At 44.2% G+C, this 14,424-nt stretch overlaps 1 pseudogene; it reads right to left on the bottom strand.

The window, feature by feature from the left end:
- Positions 1–499: 499 nt before the first annotated feature.
- Positions 500–3,588, bottom strand: LOC145006116 (receptor-like protein 7; annotated as a pseudogene).
- Between the last annotated feature and the right edge of the window lie 10,836 nt (positions 3,589–14,424).

Below are 14,424 nucleotides of genomic sequence, written 5' to 3'. Positions count from 1 at the left end.
ACAACTATTGATTTGTTTTATCTTTCCATGGAACGATTATTTGTATGACATTAAATTTTATGCAATGGATTGTATTTTTTGTATATGATAATCTATTTTCTATTATGAGACATTAAATACAAATTTAATTTGAAAATTAGTAAATCTATAAATAATATATTTTTTTTAAACATTTAAAATTACGATACGCAAAAATGTGTGTCATATTCATTTATGACATGGCCTTTCTTGACAGGGGCTTTCTTGATACGCATTGCGTGTCATTAACACGCGCGTCGTAAGGTTACGACACATGAATGCGTGTCGCCTTCCTTTATGACAGGGCCTTTCTTGATACGCATTGCGTGTCGTAAACGCGCGTCGTAAATGAGCGTCATAAATGCGCGTCGTCTCTTAGAGAGAGAAACTCTAAGTTGGTACAATTCATCAGTGATCTTGGCAAAAGCGCGTCGTCTGAGCCCTTTACGACGCGCAATGAGCGTCGTAAAAGGTTGTTTTTCTAATAGTGAGAAGCATCGTATTTTTTGGATGACATGCCGAAAACATTTTCTATTTGGTTGATACGACATGCACATAACAAACTATTATCTTGAAAAATAGCTACAAGTAATTTAACGAATATTGTACCTTGGTTTCTCCTAGTGTCACGAAGAGGCCTTACCCATCTGTCCTTACTCTTTGTGATCTGATGACTATACGTTGTATGCAGATTGTTCCCGATAGCAATCCCAACAACCAACCCACTTCCAACTCCACAGAATACGATGATCCAATCAATTGTTTCGGTTGGGAAAAGAGATTCAGACACACTGCTTGTTGGTGGAAGTCTTGACACCTTTGGATGATCCTGACATTCCTTGGATAAAGGTCGTCCACACAATCGGGGATTCCCGATGTAGGAGTTGTTATCAAATGTATCAAACTGTTTTCCTTGTGGTATGCGCCCCTGTAGATGGTTGAATGACACATTGAAGATGGAAAGGAAACCGAGTTGCACAACTGTTGAGGAATTTCCCCTGTTAGGTTGTTTCGAGAGAGATCCAAAGCTTCAAGATTCTTTAGGTGCCACAAAGATGGCAGGACACGTCCCGTAAAATGATTGTTAGAAAGATTGAGTGATTGGAGGCCTCGAAGATGTTGGAGTGATTCTGGGATTTCTCCTTCAAAATGGTTACAAGAGAGATCAATGGACATATCTATGGTTAAAATATGTTGGTACGCTGTTCTGACACCTTTGTGTATTAACGTCACCGAGTATGTGAAATTTGTAAGCACATGTTTGGAGGTTATATTTGATTCCATAACAGATGATACGCCAAGATTTCCAGAGCTCATGGCATGCCATGTAGTGAAGTAGTTGTGGTGCAACTGACCACTGAAACGGTTGTTAGAGAGGTCTATGATCCGCAGCATAGGGAACCGTGAGGAAACAGCAGTGGAACCGTCAATTGGACCATGTAGTTTGTTGGACCGCAAAACCAGAACTTGCAGCCTGGGAAGAGTTCCCAACCAAGAAGGAAAGACATCATGCAAAGAGTTATCTTCAAGAGAGAGAAACTCTAAGTTGGTACAATTCATCAGTGATCTTGGCAGCTGACCGCTGAATCTGTTTTCGCTCAAATCAAGTTCTTTCAACTGGCTTCCAGGCAGAAAAGCATTCAACATTTTGCCTTGGAAATTATTTTGTCTCAGATCTAAAGCAATTAACGAATTGCTTAAGATACCCAAACATGAAGGAAGTGTTCCGCTCATGTTGTTAAAAGACAAATCTAACAGTTGAAGAGATTTCAGTTCACATATCCATGCTGGTATTTCTCCTATCAGATTATTATGTGCGACGGAATAAATAACTATGGATTGTTGTGGAATTGGTAGTTGTCCCCGTAGCTGATTATTATTGATAAAGAATACTTGTAAATTTGTCCATGGGAGAAGATGAGGATGTTGATCAAAGCCAGTGATGGAGTTGTGTGAAAGGTAAATCCCCTCTAATGTTTCCCGGCTGTTGTTCCAGATCCACATCGGTACCAGCCCATCAATTTTGTTATCGTCAAGAATTAAAACTTGCAATTTATTTTGGAAGCGCAAAAAGGAAGGAAATTCCTTCAAGTTGCATGATGACAGTCCTAACTGTACCAATTCTGGTAAACTGGTATTGGTGTAGTTGTTTGTGACTACTAATGATATCATGTTATAATCTAACGAGAGTGTTTGGAGCTTGTTGAGTCCTAGGAACATGTCCAGTTCTACCCTACCACTAAAATTGTTTTTACCAAGGGCAAGATACTCGAGACTTTTGAAGCTGGAAAATGTGTTTGGAATTGGTCCATGCAATTGATTTTTTTGAAGAGATAAAGATGTAAGTTGGGTTTGGTTGAACAACCAGGATGGTAAACAGCCAACAAGAGAATTTTCCCCCATACCTAACACATTAAGTTTGGTTAGGTTGGAAAGAAAGAGTGGGATTTCAGTACTGTTTGTGTTCGTATCTGACACATAGAGTTCACTAAGTTTACTCAGCGTTCCTAGCCAATTGGGAAAACGTCCTTTCTCAAATTTGTTACCATTAAGTACCAAAACATCGAGTTTCAAAAGACTTCCCAATGAAGGAACTGAACCTGTGAACTTATTGTCACCAAGACCCAAGATAGTGAGTTGCGTCAAGTTAGAGAGTGAACGTGGAATGCGTCCCGAGAAAGAGCAATAACTAAGGGACAAGACTGTCAAATGCTTGAGGTGGCTTATGGATTCTGGTATAAACCCAAAGAAACCTGTGGAAAATAGTATCACTTCTTCAAGTAAGCTGTTGCCATGAAATTCAGGAAAGGAACCAGTGAGGCGAGTATTGTATGCCAAATCAAGAAGTTGCAACTTAGGTAACTCAAGTATGGCCCCAGGGAATTCATTCTGCAGGAAACAGTTTCTCAGCTTGATTGACCTCAAAGAAGAAAAGTTGGCCAAGAAATGAGGTACAGAAGAACTGATATCAACCCCCGATAGATGGAGCTGTTCAAGCCCTGTTAAGGTTTGCACAAGGTTCTTGAGGCTAGGATTGTGAAGCCTTAGTGAACTCATTGACAGATCTAAAGAAGACAACTGAATCAACTGCGAGATTTCAGTTGGGATTTGGCCACTAAATCCAGAATAAGAGAGATCGAGGCTTCTTAATTGCTTTAGACGACCAATCTCAGATGGGATTTGAGAATCACCAAAGTTGTTCCCAGAAAGATTGAGTCTCTGAAGATGAACAAGGTTGAAGAGGGTGCTGTTGGAGTTGATATGCCCACAAAGAGACCTCTCGCTCAAGTCAATGCCGATCACATGAACATAGTACTGATCATGGTCATGGCTGCATGCCACCCCCTCCCATGAACAACAATCAAAACTATTGTTCCAAGAGTGGAACACTTGAGACCCATAAGCAGCACAAGCAACATCATCTTGATGAATTATGCTCTGCTTAAACTGAAACAAGGCTGAGCATTCTTCATCATGGCTTAATGATGATCCAATGACATTAACTACCACCAACATATATAGAAAGGAGATTGTTTGCAAGAACTTGAAGTGATTCATGTATGGAGCCATGGATTAAAAAGGGTTTTTATTTTATAATTGTTTATGGACATGCAATGTTCATTATATATAGACCATGAGGAAGTAATTTCAACGTACAAACGTACATAGATAATCACCATGGCTGTGGCCTATGGGTAAGGGTGAAGGGGAACCAATAAAAGGCATAGCTGAATATTCAACTAATAGAGCCAAAGAAAAAAAATTGGGACTTTTAAAAATAGATCTATTTTACTTTCTTTGTCACAAATTTGATGGCAAATTGGCAATATTGAAAACTTTATAAGTTAATATGTGAAAAGTGGAAAAATAAGGGATGAGCCCCCTTTGAATAACCAGAAGATCTATATCATATCAGTATGGTTAAAAAGGTGGCCTTAATTTATTGAATTGATTAAGTTCAAAACCTCTTTGTGACTAAGATTGAAGACTTTGGGTTGTATAAGTTAGTTGTTTGAAAAATATATAACTGGTTTTTTTGGAAGTGTTCTACAAAAATATTGTGTTTTAATCGTGTATGTGATTAACTGTCCATATTTCCGGATTAGTTTAAGATAGATGTAATGATTCTGTCTTTGAAAATTGTCCATACTTAGTCGTAATAATAATATATTAATAAACACTTTAATATGTAAACAAATTAGCAATTTTACAAACTTTACCGCTCTTATATACACCTTTCTTGTTCAAGAGGGACAAAAATAAAAAACAAAAAATTATTCATGCCGGAATTATAATTTTCAACAAAATAGAGATGAAAAATATAACTTAACCTAAAATATTAATAATTTAAATACAAACAAAATTTGAGTAGATACAAACAAAATTTGAGTAGACTTATGGAAGACTTCAAAGTCTTGCTTTTGTAGTGTTAATTGTAGCAATAGACAACCACAAATGTCGAGGTAAACATCACCCCAACGTCTTTAATGGTGCATCTGTTTTCTTTCTTAGATGTTTTTTCTTAAATCATAAATTATAAGTTACCATTTTAGATGTTTTTTTATTACAAAATACAAATCATTGAATTTGTTAGATATTATTAGGGACAAATATGAAAAGAGAAATTGTCAAGAAAATCCTAATATTTTCAGAAAAGTTACATTTTAGCCTCAAGTTTTTTTTTTTTTTTTTAAAAATAAAAGTCTCGATTATTTGTAAAAACACAATAATATATCATCTCCTATTAAAAGAAAAAATAATTAATTTGGGCCAAAATGAAATAATTGGGACTTTTATGTTCAAAAAAAAAAACTTGGGATTAAAGTGTAATTTTTCCGAAAACATTAGGATTTCCCTAACAATTTCCCATATGAAAATAAGTTAATTTTGTGTTATACATTCGTTTTGATACATCTCTTTATACATGTTGAAGTCTCCACTTTCTCCATAAGAACTCTTTTATAGAGTAATCTAAGGATACTGTATATATCTTACAATTATATCATCCATGATCTAAGAGAATGTGTAATCTTTTTGGAAAATATTTAGTTTAAATTAATTTATTTACTTGTTAACAATCTATTATGCACCTCCATTGAGCAATTTCTTCCAAAAATAAAACATTGATTTTATATATTTCATATCGGTGTAATTGAAATTGCATTAGGTCACTCATGACTACATTTCTTTGTTATTATAGACTTGTGTTGATTTGTATAACCAAGGGATATCAAGAGGGACAAATGGGACAGAGGTTGCCTACCCCACCCCCTCCTACCTCCCCCCCCCCCCCCCCCCCCAAAAAAAAATATAATAATAATAATAATAATAATAATAATAATAATAATAATAATAATAATAACAACAGGATTTAATCATGTCCCCACCCCAAATTTTTTAAACAAATACCCCTATACATAATCGGGATCCTAACTGGACTTTTTCACATCCCTAGTAGAACCGCGCCGACCATGTTATATATAGGGTTACTGTAACATCCGGATTTTTCCCAGGTATAATGTAAGTTTAATTATGTTATTTTGTAAGAGGGACTCGGCGAGTCGGGGCTCAGACTCGCCGAGTAGAGACGCGGGATTGAGCAAAGGTGCGCGCTTGGACTCGGCGAGTCCAGGGTATGGACTCGGCGAGTCTGCGCTGTGTAGTGAAACCCTAAATCTCCGGGTTTGTGGCCTATTTAAAGGGCCTTATGGCCGTCATTTGCACTCATCCAACCCCCAGAGTGTGTCCCTAGAGTCCTTGAGCGTTTGGTGAAGGATTGAGAGCAAATCTTGACCTTGTGAGTGTTGTTTAGCAAGAAGAAGGAGGCTCTAGGCAAGAGGAAGCAAAGGAGGTTGCTATTTCGTGGATTTGGAGCTTGGATCATCACTCTAGAGGTATTATTTTCGGACCATTTCCTGTTTGGTGAAACTTGATGCAAGTTAGGGCTTAATATGATCATTTATGGGGTGATTTGGTGCCCTTTTGTCCCCTCTTTGAGTTGAGACCATGGATCTGGATCCATAGAGGTCCAGAGGGCCTCACTCATCAAGCTTTATGGGTGAAAATTGAGTCCTTGGCCTTGTGTTGAAGTAATAGAGTCAAAATCATCATTTGTGATCATGTAGAGGTTATTTATGCATCAAGGTTGTGACTTTACGTGCTAAATAAGCATGGGGGGACTGGATCTATGGATTAGTGGACTGGATCTGGCCTTTAGAGCAAGATTAAGCCAGTGCATGGCACGGACTCGCCGAGTCCGAAGAACAGACTCGGCGAGTAGCATGAATGTTGCGCGACCACTCAGCGAGTGGTCTCGCCGAGTTGGGAAAGGTGAACTCAGTGGGTCAAGGGAGAGTCAGGATGGACAGATGGACCGAGTCAAACTGGACTCGCCGAGTTGTTCTTGAGACTCGGCGAGTTGAGTCGTGGTGGCCCCACAACTCGTGCCAGGTGGAGATCGTCAAGTTGGGGGAAATACTCGACGTGTCAAGGGAGGATTCCAGGGAAGTTGGTGCATGCGCACGGACTCGCCGAGTCGCCATAGTGCACTCGCCGAGTCCGGTCAGAGTTGACCGTTGACCGTTGACCAGCGTTGACCAAGAGTGATTTGTTATAGTGTGATCAACCCTAGATTGGGAGAGTGTTAATTAGAGATGTAATGTGCTATAGGGGGACTACAGCTCGGCGGATCGAGTGTTTAGTGATTTCAGGGTTGCGAGTTACCGAGACACACGAGGTGAGTCTCCTCACTATACTTTACCTTGAGTAGGTAACCAGAGTTATGTGTTAGAGTATTTGTATGCTATGTATGTTATGTGTTGTACTGCATGATTTATATGTGATTTATGTGGTGCATGTTTATCAGAGCTAGAACCTGAGGGTTCACAGAGTTTGGGTGCACGGACCCACAGAGTTATAGCCTCGAGTGGCTAATATGTGTTTTATGTGGTATTTTGGGGAACTCACTAAGCTTTGTGCTTACAGTGTTGATGTTATTTGTTTCAGGTGTTAGTGACGACCGCGGGAAGGCGCCGGCTTGATCCGTACACACACGTTTGAAGTTTTACATGTTGATCTTGGGATTTTGTACTGTTTTATTGAACAAGTAAAATGGGTGTTTTTATGAATATTAGTGGAATTATGTTATATATAAAAATTGAAAATTTTGTTTGAAAAATCAGTGTTACAAATTGGTATCAGAGCCTTGGTTTGAGGGATTCGGGTACACCTTCGGGAGTATTTGAACTCAAACTGAGGAATTGAAGAGATATTTTCAAAAATAAAAACCAAAATTTTCTAAGAGTAAAGGGTTTTCCAGGAAGAAACGTGTGTACGATCAGTCAGCGCCCGAACGGTGAATTCCCAAAATACCTTTTGTTATGAAATAATTAATACTGTGATGTGTTTGCATGCTAGAGCAGGGTAGGTATTGCTGATAGCACTAGAGTGGCCTGTTTTGTGATGCCTTAGCTTAGGGAATGGTGAGCTGCTATGAGATGCTAAGACTAATTAGGTAGCAGCTAGGGCTTTGTGTGAGATTTGTTCCAGAGTGATTTAAGTATAATAGAGTACTTGGGGACTGGGATCCGAAGAGGACGATTTGGGGGTGTGTACTGAGACGGTGCGGACAGTAGTATTGGGCCCGTACTACTCAAAGCACCGGTGCGGTACACAGTCCAAATAAGAATCTGGGGATGCCAAGAATCAAGGAGGGGTGGATTGTTGAATGTAAGAGTGTTCGAGTAAATTCTAATTATCGCATGTTGTATTTCAGAGATTGATCATGGTGAGGACACGACACATGCCGGAGGATGCCGGATCTAGTGATGAGGAGATTCGACAGATCATTCATGAGGAGGTGGCTGCGGTCATCAAAGCTGAGATACCAGAGATGTTCGGGTCTATCAAGACCGCTTTGATTGAGATGTTTGATGAGCGCTATGCCGCTCTTTCTGAGGCTGCGGTTGCAGCGGCTACCGCAGCGATTGCTGCGACGAGACCCCAGGGAGGTGATGCGATGTTGTTTAGGGAGTTCAGCAACACCAAGCCACCAGAGTTTGATGGTACACAGGATCCGGTGGCGGCTATGAGGTGGATATCTGATATGGAGGGATGCTTCTTCACTTGCTCGTCCCCCGAGCATTTGAAGGTTCGGTTCGCGCTGAACCAGCTTCGCTTGGGAGTGAAGGACTGGTGGAAGTTTGTGACTGCGCATTTCACACCGGCCAAGCTTGCGGCAGTGACCTGGGAGAGGTTCACTTCCATGTTCCGAGATGAGTATGTTCCTCAGGTGGAGAGGGAACGTCTAGCACAGGAGTTTCTGACCCTCAAGCAGGGTACCGAGTCCGTTACAGTGATTACGAGGATGTTTCAGGAGAGGGCGATGTTTTGCCCTGAGCACGTATCCACCGAGCAGGCACGTATGAGCCGTTATCTGAGCATTTTGAGATGGGATATTCGGGAGTTCGCCGCGAACTCCTCGTACCGGACATTTGCCGAGCTTCAGGCAAATGCTCGGAAGAGGGAGATTGAGCTTGAGACTCAGGCCAGGGAGGAGGCGGAGTCTATGGGGAGGGATCGGCGGCCGGCACAGTCCCAGCCGGCAGCCAAGCGGGCCAAGCCCGCTGATCCCAGACCCGGGAGCCAGAAGGGCCGCACTTGTGGGAAGTGCGGCAAGGGTCACGATGGCGTCTGTCGGGCAGGGTCTTGCTACAAATGTGGCAAGGAGGGGCATATGGCTAAGGACTGCCCCAAGGGATTTGCAGTGTGCTTCCACTGCAACCAGACCGGACACCGGAAGGCGGAGTGTCCACTGCTGTGCGGGGCATCTCAGGGGTCTGCCCCCGCCGCCATCAGAGCTGCTGCTGCAGAGAGTCGGCCCGTGAAGGCCGAGGCGCCAAGGGCTCGGGGGAGAGCCTTCCAGCTGACTGCGGAAGAGGTCCGCGCCGCGCCCGACGTTGTGGCTGGTATGTTTCCTTTTCATTATTGTTTATGGTGTTGAAATATTATGCTTATATCATGCTATGCTTAGGTACCTTCCTTGTGAATTCTGTACCTGCTTTAGTGTTATTTGACTCGGGTGCGAGTCGATCTTTTGTGTCCTTGGCATTTAGTCAGCGTATCAGTGTTAGTCGTGGAGTATTGAGTCGGCCTCTGCGGGTTTCCATAGCCGCCGACAGGGTGATTTGCGCTACAGAGGTCTTCCGGGGGTGTGTATTGGAGATATTCGGGGTCGAGTTTCCGATCGACCTGATTCCGATTGCGATGGGTGATGTTTGTGTTATAGTGGGCATGGATTGGTTGAGCCGATTCGGTGCGGTTATCGATTGCGAGCGACAGCTGGTGTCTATACAAGATCCTAGTGGGGGAGTTCTTTCAGTGTACGGCGAGGGTACACGTTCTGGATCAGCCTTCTGTTCGGCTGCTAGGGCGAGACAGTGTTTGCAGCAGGGCTGTAAGGGTTATGTAGCGTATGTGATGGATACGCGAGTGATCTCCGAGAGACCGAGCTCTGTGGAGGAAGTTCCGGTGGTGCGGGAGTTTCCAGATGTATTTCCCGAAGAGTTACCAGGAGTGCCTCCCGCGAGGCAAGTGGAGTTTGGCATCGACTTGGTTCCGGGGGCCGCACCTATTGCTAAGGTGCCGTATCGCCTTGCGCCTCCAGAGATGCAGGAGTTATCCTCGCAACTTCAGGAGTTGCTGGGGAAGGGGTTTATTCGGCCGAGTAGCTCGCCATGGGGAGCACCCATCTTGTTTGTGAAGAAGAAGGATGGCTCGCATCGCATGTGTATTGATTACCGGGAATTGAATAAGCTGACGGTCAAAAACCGTTACCCGCTGCCGAGGATCGACGATTTATTCGATCAGCTTCAGGGAGCATCTTGGTTCTCCAAGATTGATTTGAGATCGGGCTATCATCAGGTGAGAGTGCGGGACGAGGACGTCCAGAAGACAGCATTCAGGACACGTTATGGGCATTATGAGTTTGTGGTGATGCCTTTCGGGCTCACTAATGCCCCGGCTGTGTTCATGGACCTCATGAATAGGGTGTGTCGGCCGATGTTGGATCGGTCGGTGATTGTTTTCATTGATGATATTCTGGTATATTCGAGATCTAGTGAGCAGCACGAGGAGCATCTGAGGGAGGTGCTTGGGGTTTTGAGAGCGGAGAAGCTTTACGCAAAGTTCTCCAAGTGCGATTTCTGGTTACGGGAGGTCCAGTTTCTGGGACATCTCGTTAACCAGAAGGGGATATTGGTCGATCCGGCCAAGGTTGACGCAGTGATGAGGTGGGAGGTGCCGAGGTCACCTTCTGAGATACGAAGTTTTCTCGGGTTGGCAGGGTATTATCGGAGATTTATTAAGGACTTCTCCAAGATTGCGGTTTCACTCACCAGATTGACCCGGAAGGGTGTGGCATTTGCATGGGGTCCCGAGCAGCAGACCTCCTTTGAGACGCTTCGCCAAAGGTTGTGTGAAGCTCCAGTATTAGCCCTTCCGGAAGGTATGGAAGGTTTTGTGGTATTCTGTGATGCATCGATCCTAGGATTGGGAGCGGTATTGATGCAGAAGGGTCATGTGATAGCTTATGCATCGAGGCAGTTGAAGCCTCACGAGACGAGGTACCCCACACATGATTTGGAGTTGGGGGCAGTGGTGTTCGCCCTCAAGATTTGGCGGCACTACTTGTATGGGGTTCGTTGTACGATTTACACGGACCATAAGAGTTTGAAGTACTTGATGGATCAGCCTAACCTAAATATGCGACAGAGGAGATGGTTAGATGTGGTTAAGGACTATGATTGTGAGATCTTGTACCACCCGGGCAAGGCTAATGTGGTAGCCGACGCGTTGAGCCGCAGGGCGGAGAGTACTCCCCTGCGAGATGTATGTTTGAGACTGACCGTGATAGCTCTAGTTCTGGACGCCATTCGTGGGGCTCAGGCCGAGGCCGTGCGTCCGGAGATGCAGAAGAGAGAGCGGGTTGTTGGGTTGGTTTCCGAGTTTGTATCGGATAGTCGAGGCCTTATGACTTATCAGGGCAGGATCTGGGTACCGTTTGTGGGCGGTACCCGTGCTACATTGATGGAGGAGGCTCATAGATCGAAATTTTCGATCCACCCCGGGGCCACGAAGATGTATTTGGACCTAAGGAAGGAGTATTGGTGGCCCTGTATGAAGAGGGATGTAGCGTGGTTTGTCGAGAGGTGTTTGACCTGTCGAAGGGTAAAGGCCGAACACCAGAGACCGCATGGCAAGTTGCAGCCATTGGAGGTTCCCGAGTGGAAGTGGGAACAGATCACTATGGACTTTATCACCAAATTGCCGAGGACTGCCAGAGGAGTTGATGCAATTTGGGTGATCGTGGATAGGTTGACAAAGAGCGCTCATTTTCTTGCCATCAGTGAGAGTTCTTCAGCGGAGAAATTGGCAGAGATTTACGTGAGAGAGGTTGTATCTCGGCATGGGGTGCCGGTCTCGATTGTTTCAGACCGTGATGTGCGGTTCACTTCCCGTTTTTGGAAGAAATTTCATGAGGAATTGGGTACTAAGTTGCATTTTAGTACCGCATACCACCCCCAGACCGACGGTCAGAGTGAGCGGACGATACAGACACTCGAGGACATGCTTCGAGCTTGTGTATTGGATTTTGGGGGTAGTTGGGACTCGTATTTGCCTCTAGCGGAGTTTTCCTACAATAACAGCTATCATTCGAGCATTGGTATGCCGCCCTTTGAGCTGTTATATGGTAGGAGGTGTCGGACTCCCATATGTTGGGGAGAGGTTGGGCAAAGGGTAATGGGCAGTACAGAGATCGTGAATCAGACGACAGAGCAGATACAGCTGGTCAGGCAGAGGTTATTGACCGCTCAGAGCCGGCAGAAGAGTTACGCGGATAGACGCCGGTCCGAGTTGGAATTTCAGGTCGGCGACTTTGTTCTCCTGAAGGTCTCTCCTTGGAAAGGAGTGATCCGGTTCAGGAAGAGGGGCAAATTGGGACCCCGGTTTATTGGCCTGTTTCGTGTGATCGCTAGGGTGGGCCGGGTAGCCTATCGGCTGGAGTTACCAGCAGAGTTGGGACAGATTCACAACACCTTTCATGTATCGCAGTTGAGGAAATGTATAGCCGATGAGTCGGCAGTGGTTCCACTTGAGGATATTCAGGTTGATGCAAGCCTGAACTATGCGGAGAGACCAGTGGCTATTAGGGATCGAAAGATCAAGGTTTTGAGGAACAAGGAGGTACCTCTGGTACTGGTCCAGTGGCAACATAGGAAGGGATCAGAGATGACCTGGGAGCCGGAGGATATGATGCGGGAGCAGCATCCGGAGCTGTTTTAGAGCGGGACTTCGAGGGCGAAGTCCAATTCTAGTGGGGGAGAGTTGTAACATCCGGATTTTTCCCAGGTATAATGTAAGTTTAATTATGTTATTTTGTAAGAGGGACTCGGCGAGTCGGGGCTCAGACTCGCCGAGTAGAGACGCGGGATTGAGCAAAGGTGCGCGCTTGGACTCGGCGAGTCCAGGGTATGGACTCGGCGAGTCTGCGCTGTGTAGTGAAACCCTAAATCTCCGGGTTTGTGGCCTATTTAAAGGGCCTTATGGCCGTCATTTGCACTCATCCAACCCCCAGAGTGTGTCCCTAGAGTCCTTGAGCGTTTGGTGAAGGATTGAGAGCAAATCTTGACCTTGTGAGTGTTGTTTAGCAAGAAGAAGGAGGCTCTAGGCAAGAGGAAGCAAAGGAGGTTGCTATTTCGTGGATTTGGAGCTTGGATCATCACTCTAGAGGTATTATTTTCGGACCATTTCCTGTTTGGTGAAACTTGATGCAAGTTAGGGCTTAATATGATCATTTATGGGGTGATTTGGTGCCCTTTTGTCCCCTCTTTGAGTTGAGACCATGGATCTGGATCCATAGAGGTCCAGAGGGCCTCACTCATCAAGCTTTATGGGTGAAAATGGAGTCCTTGGCCTTGTGTTGAAGTAATAGAGTCAAAATCATCATTTGTGATCATGTAGAGGTTATTTATGCATCAAGGTTGTGACTTTACGTGCTAAATAAGCATGGGGGGACTGGATCTATGGATTAGTGGACTGGATCTGGCCTTTAGAGCAAGATTGAGCCAGTGCATGGCACGGACTCGCCGAGTCCGAAGAACAGACTCGGCGAGTAGCATGAATGTTGCGCGACCACTCAGTGAGTGGTCTCGCCGAGTTGGGAAAGGTGAACTCAGTGGGTCAAGGGAGAGTCAGGATGGACAGATGGACCGAGTCAAACTGGACTCGCCGAGTTGTTCTTGAGACTCGGCGAGTTGATTCGTGGTGGCCCCACAACTCGTGCCAGGTGGAGCTCGTCGAGTTGGGGGAAATACTCGACGTGTCAAGGGAGGATTCCAGGGAAGTTGGTGCATGCGCACGGACTCGCCGAGTCGCCATAGTGCACTCACCGAGTCCGGTCAGAGTTGACCGTTGACCGTTGACCAGCGTTGACCAAGAGTGATTTGTTATAGTGTGATCAACCCTAGATTGGGAGAGTGTTAATTAGAGATGTAATGTGCTATAGGGGGACTACAGCTCGGCGGATCGAGTGTTTAGTGATTTCAGGGTTGCGAGTTACCGAGACACACGAGGTGAGTCTCCTCACTATACTTTACCTTGAGTAGGTAACCAGAGTTATGTGTTAGAGTATTTGTATGCTATGTATGTTATGTGTTGTACTGCATGATTTATATGTGATTTATGTGGTGCATGTTTATCAGAGCTAGAACCTGAGGGTTCATAGAGTTTGGGTGCACGGACCCACAAAGTTATAGCCTCGAGTGGCTAATATGTGTTTTATGTGGTATTTTGGGGAACTCACTAAGCTTTGTGCTTACAGTGTTGATGTTATTTGTTTCAGGTGTTAGTGACGACCGCGGGAAGGCGCCGGCTTGATCCGTACACACACGTTTGAAGTTTTACATGTTGATCTTGGGATTTTATACTGTTTTATTGAACAAGTAAAATGGGTGTTTTTATGAATATTAGTGGAATTATGTTATATATAAAAATTGAAAATTTTGTTTGAAAAATCAGTGTTACAGTTACATTTTGTACATTGGCTATATAATACAACTTATATCTATGGTTTTTTCAGTTGTATCAAGCTCATAGATAATAATACTCTCCCATTTACATGCATCCCATCTACATGCAGGGGTGGACCTGGTGTGGGTTCTGAGGGGTCTTGGCCACTACTCGATTTCTTCTCTCAAGGGTAAAAACTTTCTACTGTCAACCACCAAAAATATTACCTAAAAAACATACTAATCGATTATTTTTTATACATAAACTTTTATTTGAAATGATAACTAATGATGATATGTTATGTCAAGTTCTAGGTTTAAACTTGGTGGCAACGGTTTT

This window comes from Lactuca saligna, chromosome 1, assembly GCF_052625555.1.
Source record: "Lactuca saligna cultivar CGN05327 chromosome 1, ASM5262555v1, whole genome shotgun sequence".
Classification (NCBI taxonomy): Eukaryota; Viridiplantae; Streptophyta; class Magnoliopsida; order Asterales; family Asteraceae; genus Lactuca; species Lactuca saligna.
The sequence above is the reverse complement of the archived record's forward strand: the minus strand, read 5'-3'. Positions and strand labels throughout refer to the sequence as shown.